Source organism: Carassius auratus, chromosome 5 (genome assembly GCF_003368295.1).
Source record: "Carassius auratus strain Wakin chromosome 5, ASM336829v1, whole genome shotgun sequence".
NCBI classification, from domain to species: Eukaryota; Metazoa; Chordata; class Actinopteri; order Cypriniformes; family Cyprinidae; genus Carassius; species Carassius auratus.
In genome coordinates, this window is record NC_039247.1 from 27,943,819 (window position 1) to 27,954,931 (window position 11,113).

The window sequence follows — 11,113 nt, forward strand, 5'->3', positions numbered from 1 at the left end:
AGGTAGATCTTAAACTGCCATTCTTTACTGGTTAACACGTTTTTAGAGATGTATAACCACAACTATGTAAGGGCAGAACCAAAATACAGTAATTCATGTGAAACTCTACCATGTTGTTATCATGCATCTTTTAGAGGAGGTTTATGCTGTATAAACCTCCTCTAAAAGATGCATGATAACAACATTGGCTTCATTGACTGTACAGTGTCTTGTCCTTTCATATGACACCCCTCTAAGAGAGCTTGGCAGTGAGTTCAGGACGGACGTCCACCGTTTCTTGCTGGATGTCCAGTTTTCTCAATTGCCGTTAATTGCTGCCTGGCAGGTGAAATGAATCCTGTGTGGGCTCCCTCTGTTGTATTTTCAGATTCACGCTCTTGTTCTTCAGCCAGGTTGAGTCGCTTCGGTGCCTGAGTGCAGTGTCTATGGTTGAACAGAATCGATTCATGCTATTTCGTACTTCTTCGCATAATGTACACATTGTGATTGCTGATGTGTCAAGCTTTTTTGCAGCACCCTGAACACAATTTGATCATTTCTAATTTCTTTAACGGTCAGCATAAAGCCATACATTTCTCAGAGGGATAAAAAAAAAGAAAAGAAGCTAGGCACATTTTTTGAGAAATGTCCTATAAATTGCTTTTGTATTTTTGTTTTTCAGTCTTTTTCTAATGAAATATAGCACAGCGGTCAAAAAAAAAAAAAAAAAAAAAAAAATCGAGAAAATAATATATATGTACTGCGGGATTATGGCATGATATTGTAAAGCCATTGCATTTTCATTAACAAGAGTGAATCCACAAGAACAGTATATTAAAGCTTCAAATATCTATGATGGTTTTAATCTCAAAATCTGCTTGTATACCAAATGTACACTTTACTTTTTTATAAGATTTCATTTGGGTTTTATATTCCTTGATGCAATTCAGGTTTAACTTTTTGACATGTCGGCTGATTAATCTCTCTACTCTAAAATCTTAGCTGGGATGGGGATTTTGTTTTAATTTTATTTATTTTTTTCAGAAGAACATTCACTGGAGTTATTTCTAGAATAGGGAGAATGCCATTATTATTAGCATTGATTATTATCATTGCCATTATTATTCAATCTTATTAAGTGCCTGTTAGCTATCCCTTTAATGCTTTTCCTTCACGTTTTCTTTTCTTTTTTTTTTTTTTTTTTTTGGTTTGTTTAACAGAAGACCCCATCTAAATCTAAACACATGCCACTTGACTCATGGGAACAGGGCCAAAAGCTTTCTTGCTGTACTCTGCATGAACTGAAAATAACCACTTGAGAGTGAGATGAGGCTTAACTTGGTTAATGAATTAGAGTTAAATGTGTATTATAAGTGTAAATACCTATTTTATCTTGATATAGCCATGGAATCAAAAGCTTTTCTTAGATTACAGCAAATGAACCGCAGCCCATTAAACGCGACACAACCCCACCTCGAGCACAAGTACTGTAAATATGACACAAAATCATTTGCGCTCATCTGGAGAAACATCACCAGCTGAAATGGATCTTGTCCAAGCTAAATCTGTTTATGGTCTACACTAACACATGCTTACAGCCATCCATACACTTCTGTTACAGAAACCATGTACGACACACTATCACACGATAGAACGTTCACTGGGTTGAGAAACTGCTTTCAAGTACTTTATGTAATTTCTGCTGTTCTGTTGAAATAACTATATCAGCTTTCTTCAAAATGAATGTTTCAAATAATATTCTATTTCTCATTAAAATGCTATATTTAATAAGAAGACCAATGCTTGTTTGTACCGCACAAAGTCAGAAGCAATCACACAGCAATCAAGGGGTTTATGGTTTCACATCTTTTCAGTCCCAATATTTTTTTAATCTCAGTCTGTTTGTTGTAAGAGTGGTCGACCCGCAGACTAGTCGTTTTCAAGACTAACAGGTAAGGATGTAGTAGAAACATGCTGCGGCTGGACCTGAGGGAACATGGGTTAAGTTTCCTGCTCAAGGTCACGATACTTGTCAGAGCCATTCGAGTTTACAGACTTCCAGAATGAAAGAAACATTTCTGGGGTCAGAACTCAAACATAATACACCTAAACACTTCTGAAGAACCCCGGTGAGACCAAGAGTTTCTGTCACTGTATCACACCACGGGGCAAAACTAATCCTGCTTTCCAATGATATGCCTGAGAAATCTATGAAAATTTTATCTTAGAAAAGGCAAATTATCAACATTTACAGAGATGGGCAAAATAGCAGATGAACTTTAGTGAGTTATGAAATTTCTTGATCAAACTGGTGTAGTAAAAAGAAAACATCCTGAATGGGTTTCAGCAGTATTGTGGTTTGGCCATTACACCAACCTTGGCTCAGTCGGAAAATGTGCATGTACTGTAACATACCTACACATACAATTCAGTGCACTTTCCAGCTATAATGAACACTAGAGGTGGTAAAACACCAACAACTTTTATCCCTTTTTATTTCAAATTATGATTAAAGTAAAGCGAGTATCAATTCATAAAAAAATTATTTTCATGTGTGTCATATTTAGATTTTAAAATGGCTTTAGTCGAGGTTAAAAATCTGAGCACACAGGGTAGTTTATGTGTGTCATTCAATAACACTTGGTTTTTAATCTGATGAATACAGGTGCTTCTAAAAAAATTAGAATGTCGAGGTGAAGCTCATTTATTTCAGTAATTCAACTAAAATTGTGAAACTTTGTATATTAAATAAATTCAATGCACGCATACGTTTAATTCTTTTGTTATTTTAATTGTGATGAGTTTAGCTCACATTTAACAAAAACACATCAATTCACAGTCTCAACAAATAAGAATACTTCATAAAAAAAAAAAAAAAAAAAAAAAAACTTTTTAGTGAATTGTTGGCCTCCCGGAAAGTATGTTCATTCACTGTACATGTATTCAATACTTGGTAGGGGTTCCTTTTGTTTTAATTACTGCCTCAGTTCTTAGTGGCATCTAGGTGATCAGTTTATGGTACTGCTGAGGTGGACAGCCCGAGTTTCTTTGACAGTGGCCTTCAGCTCATCTGCATTGTTTGGTCTCTTGTTTCTCATTTTCCTCTTGACAATACTCCATAGATTCTCTCTAGGGTTCAGTTCTGCTGAGTTTGTTGCCCATTCAAACACACCAACACCATGGTCATTTAACCATCTTTTGGTGCTTTTGACAGTGTGGGCAGGTGCCAAATCCTGCTGGAAAATGAAATCAGCATCTACAAAAAGCTGGTCAGGAGAAGGAAGCATGAAGTGCTCCAAAATTTCTTGGTAAATGGGTGCAGTGACATTGGTTTCAAAAAAAAAAAAAAAAAAAAAAAAAAAAAAAAAAACCTAGATGACATTGCACCCCAAATCATCAAAGACTGTGGGAACTTGACACTGGACTACAAGCAGCTTGGGCTATGAACTTCTTCACCCTTCCTCCAGACTCTATGACATTGGTTTCCAAATGAAACACAAAACTTGCTCTCATCTGAAAAAAGGACTTTTGACCACTGGGCAACAGTCCAGTTCTTCTTCTCCTTAGCCCAGGTAAGATGCCTCAGGAGGAGCTTAAAAAGAGGAATATGACAACTGTAGCCAAATTCCATGAAAGGTCTGTGTGTGGTGGCTCTTGATGCCTTGACCCCAGCCTCAGTCCATTCCTTGTAAAGTTCACTCAAATTCTTGAATCGTTTTGCTTGACAATCCAAGGCTGCGGTTCTCGGTTAGTTGTGTGTCTTTTTCTTCCACAATTTTTCCTTCCACGCTACTTTCTGTAGTCAGATTCAGCTGGCAATGGATGTTTGTGGCTTACTCTCATTGTGAAGGGTGTCAATGATTGTCTTGTGGACAACTGTCAGATCAGCAGTCTTTCCCATGATTGTGTAGCCTAGTGAACCAAACTGAGAGACCATTTTGAAGGCTCAGGAAATCTTTGCAGGTGTTTTGAATTGATTAGCTGATTGGCATTTCACCATATTCTAATTTGCTGAGTTGGTGTTTTTATTTTAAATTTGAGCCAAAATCAACACAATTAAAAGAACCAAAGACTTACACTACTTCAGTCTGTGTTCACTGAATTTATTTAATACACACGTTTCACAATTTGAGTTGAATCAAGTAGTACTTTCCACATGAATAACATTATACCAATTTGAGGAAACTCACTTCTTCATTTCTTTTTTTTAAATCACTATAAGCAAAAATATTGGTGATGGTTCCCATACCAACCACCACCAATTATAAAGTGCTCCTTAACTTGTAAATAATTCTTTAAGGACTGCATATGAACTCATAGGACACAAAGAAATGGATGCACACATTCTTCACAAGCACTCAACGTCAAAAAAATTACCCCACATAAAAGAAATAAGCCTCTCACCACCACCCTCCCCGCTCCCCAAGGTCAAGTAAACCACCCCCTTCCCCTGTCCAGCCCAGTACTGATATGTGGTCAGTAAACTGCAGAATTTGTGGTATTGTCCTTCTAGTGTCATCCCATTACATGAAATGCTGATTAATGCTGTAGCATCGAGCAGCTAATGAGGCGAATGAGTCTTTGTGTGTGAGCTAGCCCACTGCTACACCCCACCCAAACTACGAGTGCTCTGCCAGGATATAATAACAATGTCCTAATAAATCACCATGCTTTGTGCTTAATGTATCGTAAGTTCATTGCTAATATTGCGAGAGAAATTGATATGGAGATCCACCCGACCGTCAACGCCAATTGACTTGTTCAAAGGGTACATGAACTTCAAGCTATATGGTAACTGTCCTTTTTTAATAGCACATTTTTGTGTACATAGCAAATTAACTGCAGTGACTTCTGGAGCAGTTTTATACTTGTCAAGAATATCTCTACCGAAGTTAGAAATAGGAATATTGCCACTGAATCAAATTCCAATATCCATCTCGGCCATTTAATACTCTGATCTCATTAATTTACTTAATGAAATCATACAAGATATTAAATTGCTGAAAAAAAAATTAGTTCAGTAAATATTGTATTCAGTAAATTATATTTCAGTATTAGCAGTCATGTGCATTATTCTTGCACTTATTAAAATGTTGCTGTATTAAAATGTGTAGGAAAGAACCTGCGGTGTTGAGTAAATTGTCACATATGCATGCATTTAAGACCCGTGAAGATGCAATCATGTCAGCAATGCTTAATCAGATCTTGTGGTGTTAGGGTCAGTATTAATAAAATCTAATTATCTTTGAAGTTTGTACAAAAATGTAACATATCATTTTACTCTTAACTGTAAATTAATGCACATGTTTACAGAAGTTGGCTGGCAATTTAGTTCAGAATGTTGAACTCTCTTAAATAATGGAATGATTGGGGCAGTATCTTTTTTTAAATGGTAGACCTATGTACCTGTATTGGGGCTGTATTGGTCCCTTAAAGGCACAGTAACTAAAGTGTACATATTAGTGAGTGGAGAACCATGACATGATATAACTAGATCACTCCTATTAAAACAATAGAGCTGTCAAAGCTGTCAGCACCCACTTGATATAACAATGGCAGATAACCTGTTTCTGTTTTTGATGCACTACACAGACTATAGCTACAGAGACTTTTGAATCCTCATATGACTGAAATGAAATAAATATATTAGTGTAATAATATATATATATATATATATATTAGTGTTATTTGCAAATAATTGTTTTGTTGCATATTATTTTACAGTTCCCTTTCAGTCACGTGCAACGTTACGTCAGTGACTGATGAATTGGGTTACCCGCTAGGGAGAACAATCACCTTCGAGTGTTTACTAAACAATCCAATAAGTGTTGGCTATGGATCTTTGCGGAGAGCGCATGTAGTCACAAATTTCAGCTTTTCGCTTCGTTGCCTAGCATTTCAGCTGGTCTGGTTACTGAACAGAGTGTCTACAAGAAAATATTCTAACAGTGTTGATGTTGTGGCGCGACAGCGGGGGTTGCTGGTCCAGTGCTGCTGTTGGTGTTTGGACAGCGTGCTGCAGCTATTCAAACTTCAGTCATGCTGCGACCTCTCCTGGGTGCTTCAGCACTTTATTTTCTAAAGAAGAAAATCTAAAAGAGCTGTACTAGTGATGCTGCATTAAAGATGGCCTTCCACTCATGCGTTTCTGGATGTGGTCGCTTCCTGGCTTCATCTTATGGTCCCGATCGCTGCATCTTGTGCCTGGGCCTTGAGTAGGGCTTGACTGGTAATCTGGCATACCGGGCAAATGCCCGGTGGGCCGACACTCTTTGGGGCTGGTCGATATAATATTATTATTATTATATATTTTTTAATTGGGCAGCGCAGGGACAGCAGCAGGGACAAAGCAGGGACAGCGGCATATTGGTTCATTTTCCATACTGACACTGGGCTGGCCCAATCATCTCTTAACAGGCTCCACCCCTCCCCCTCTGTTTCTTATGTCAGATGCAGTCAGTGGCTCAGAGACAGAAATCTGTGGATTTAGCGTGGAGAAACAAAAGGGCAAAGGGGTTGCGGTCCAAAAAAATAAAAATTCTAGAGGTTGATGCCTCAACATGTGAAAAATAACCGACATGTTTAGTGCTGTAGCTTCAGTTTCCAAGCCTACAGTACCTGACGACATTTTGCAAAAACAGGTGAACATAGCACATGGAGGTGACTAGCCATGGCAGTGCCGTAGGCACCCATGCAGAGGAGCAGGTGTCTGATAGTGAAGTCAAGGAGGGACAGAGTGAGCAGGAGAGTGTAATAGAAATGGTAAGCATGGTAGTTACAGGTACATGATTAACAGGGAGGGCGTATTAACCAGGGCAGGTGCAGGAGGATAGTGTGTGTGTGTGTGTGTATGTGTGTGCGTGTGGGCCTGGTTGGGCCACAACGAAGATGATGATTTGATGTTACCTAAATTAATGAATATTATAATAAGACAAAATAATTGTTTTCACTATTATAACGTTCATCAGATTGTCACCTACTGCACTAGCCACTCAGTCAGATAAAGTCAAATAACACAGCATAAGATATTTTGCATTGTTTTTGTAGCTAGGTTAGCAGAGTTAACTTATTCAATTGCAACTTCGGCTGACTATTCTAATGTTAACCCTTTAAAACCCATAATGGCTGTACGGTCCTTCTGTAGAAAAACTTAAAATGATGCCATTTGATTAATTTAATTATTACTCAAAATGCCTGCGTCAAAGTGCCCACGACGAGTTACACGTCGGAAGAGAGAGAGGTAGCTAACGCATACTATTTGGGGATTAAAACACGCCTTGCATTTTGAAAGCTGTATATTTTTGTTTAGCTGTACATTCAATGAAGTAGATATTTTCTCATGTTTCTAATGAATTTCCAATATCATTAATAATATGGAATATTAACAGTGAGTGAATAATTTTAATATCATATATATTATTAGGACGTCTTGTGTGAGTAATTTTAGTAGTATAGTTTATTTTTCTTTTTTTATGGGAATTATATCAACAATGAGAGGTAAAAATTAGGGAAGTCATGGCCTAATGGTTAGAGAGTTGGACTACCAATCGAAAGGTTGTGAGTTCGAGTCCCGGGCCGGCAGGAATTGTGGGTGGGGGGAGTGCATGAACAGTTCTCTCTCCACCTTCAATACCATGACTTAGGTGCCTTGAGCAAGGCATCAAACCCCCAACTGCTCCCTGGGCGCCGCTGCATAAATGGCTGGCTCCGGGTGTGTGTTCACAGTGTGTGTGTTTGTGTGTGTGTGTTCACTGCTCTGTGTGTGTGCGCACTTCGGATGGGTTAAATGCAGAGCACAAATTCTGAATATGGGTCACCATACTAGGCTGAATGTCATGTCACTTTTTTTTTCACTAAATGTTGTTTGGTGTCATATTAAAGAGTGGTTTGTGCTCTTTAAAACAAAGTAGCCTATACTTGCAATTGTAAACTAGTTCTTCTGCTGTCTGGTTCATTGAAAAAAAAAAAAAAAAAATATATATATATATATATATATATATATATATATATATATATATATTAGAGAGCACCTTTGATCACCAGGGTGTCAGTCAAGAGAGAGTGAGTACACTGGTCCATGGCACATAGTTCTCAGCTTTGTAGGGTTTTTTGGGAGTGGAAAGGTAGATATGCATATCTACAGGAACCGCAAGGATGGTGTACTGGTTGGTTATGTCCTACCAATTGTGGTGGGCTGGTCTGAGCAAAAATGCCAGGGCCCTTTTTTTGTCCCAGTCCAGCCCTGGCCTTGAGCATGCTGAGGCAACGCTCATGGATGACTCATGTTCCAATTGAGGGGACATGACCACCGCAATGTTGCGATTGAGGCTCCTCTTCATCAAACGAGGAGCAGTCCCCCTCCCCATGACCCATTCTAGTTCCTCCCACCAGCGGAGGACTACTTTGGTGTGTGACCAGGGTGATCTGAGGATTACAGTGAGGCATTCCCCATCGAGTGCATCTCCACGGGCACCTCACTCCTCCAGCACATCACACCCTCTGGTGTACTAATTAGGTGGCTGAGGCCTCGGACCAGGCGGGGTCTAGCATCTCATTTGGGCCTCCAGCAGATGACAGGATATTGATCACTGTATCAGGGGATTTTCTAGGCTCTGGAGATGAAGACTCGGCTGCACTGCCTCCATCAGGTGCCATTGACCGAGTCAGATCCAGAGCTGACTTCTATGCCAAGGGCCAGTGGCGCAGAGAGAATCAGGTAGCAATGGATGATTGGTTCCTGGAGGTGCTGTTGGCCAATCGTCGGCAACCACCTCCGGTTCAATTCTCCTCGGAGGTGCATAAAGAATTGACTAGATATTGGAGAGGACCCTTTTCTGTCCAAAACAGAGCTAGTGTGTCTTCCGTCATCACTCGCCTCAACAGTGGGGCAGCTAAGAGGTATGTGAAAATCCCCCCATTCAAGCACGCTATTGCAATGTAGCTCTGCTAGCAAAGCGCAGCTGCCTGGCAGAGTAATCTACACCTCCCATCCAGGCCCTGTTAGTTTTCATCTGCACTAACCGCCAAAACTTACAGAGCTGCTGGACAGGCCACCCTTTGCCCTGTATGCCATTTCCCTCCTGCAGGTTTACCGATGAAGCAGCTCCATAAGCGCAGTTTTGACCCATGGGTAATACAGGGACTGTGCACTGTGATGGACCTCACCTTCCGAGCGACGAAACTTATGGGGCGGACTCTGGGTAAGATAATGTCCACCCTGGTGGTCCAAGAACAACAAACATAATTTCCTGGACTCACCCATCACCCAGGCTTGCCTCTTCGATGTTGCGGTGGAAAGCTTCGCACAGCAGTTCTCAGCTGCACAGAAGCAGATGGATCAAGCACACCACTAGCTGCAGTCCCTCTGCCTGCTCATCACAGAGAGTGCCCTCCTGCTGGCTCCTCCTCCTCTCCATCCCGGCCCCAGGAGCAGCCTTCACACTGACAGCAGCATGGAACTGGTGGCAGGAAAGTAGTGCAGCCTGTCTCTGCCTCTGCCAGGCCCATAAAGCTCCAGAGCAAGCAGCGTTCCTGAAACAGGCGATGCAGAGACTCTGGATCCTGCTCTTTAGGAGATGCTGACAGCACCAATCCGTCCCCTGGAGTAGGGCCAGGTGGAGAATCTTTCGTTTTGTTTTTGTTCTGTTTTTGTTTCCTTTTTGTTTTGCACCCTAGCCGGTGGTACCCAAACATTCAATAGAAGAGTAGTTTCCTATTTCTCTGGGTCTCAAGAGGGTGATGTTGGAAGTGTGGGAGATACATCTTTGACACTCCTGTCCCCTTCTCCTTTAACCAGTGGGCAGCGGGCCCAGTTCGAGAACGTTATGCCTTCTCAGGTGCCCCCTGCCCAACCGTGGAGCAAGGTAAGTTTTGCACTGCGCATTCAGAACCCACTTCGGGATGGTGTGCCTTTCAGGTCGGGTCCCAGTGCACCACCTTACTGCCCCACTGCAAGTTGGTCAGTGGTTGTCCATTTCCACTTGTTCAGTTCCTGGGGGCCTGGCAAATGCTCCAAAGACCTTCACGCTGGCAGAACCTGATTTTACCAAGTGAGACATGTTCCTGGGACAACATCGTTGTTGACCCTGGAACAACATTGTGATTAACCAATCAGATTTGAAGAACCAGCTTTTAGATTTTGTGAAATTTACGCTTAAAATCAGTGTTTGGTGCTTGTACATCAGTGTCATTCATCTATCATTTCCTCTGATTTTAGGGATTACTCATGGTTAAGGTTAGGTTTAGGTGTAGGGATATGGTTAAGAACATATTTTTGGAGTAAAATGTTGTTCCAGGGTCAACAAAATATGTTGACCTAGGAACACATCGAACTTGGCAAAATCAGGACGTGCTTCACGCTGGGTCATGAGAACCATCAAACTTAGTGATGCGATTCAGTTTGCCCGGTGTCCTCCCAAGTTTATGGGCATTCGGTTCACCCCTGTGCTGAACAAGGAAGCTACTGTATTGCAAGCAGAAATTGCATTCCTTCTGGCAAAGGATGATATAGAGCCGGTCCCTCCAGCCGATATAAAGTCGGGGTTTTACAGCCCATACTTTATTGTACCAAAAGAAAGTCGGTGGGTTACCTGTGTGTCCTGAATCGGGCCCTTCACAAGCTCCTATTCAGGATGTTAATGGAGAATCATATCTTTCAATACATTCATCTGCACGATTGCACGATCGATTTGATGGACGTGTACTTTCATGTCTCAATTCTCCTTCGACACAGGCCGTTTCTCCACTTCGTGTTCGAGGGGCGAGCATATCAGTACAAGGTCCTCCCCTTCAGCCTGTCCCTGTCACCTCGTGTCTTCACTAAGGTTGTGGAGGCAGCCCTCGTTCCAGGGCAAATCTTGAGCACAATTGTGCGGACACAGGAACATGGTACTCTGTCACCTCAGCCAGTTGGGCCTTGCATGGGGGAGAGTTTAATAATTTCCCAGTTGATCCAGAGGATCTCTTTTCTTGGTATGGAGTTGGACTCTGTCAATCTAAAAGCACATCTCACAGTGGAGCTTACTCAGTCGATGCTGAACTGCCTGTAGTCATTTCAGTGCAGGAGGGTGGTTCCACTGAAATTGTTTTAGAAGCTCCTGGGGCATATGTCACCTGTTGCCGCTGTCACAAGGCT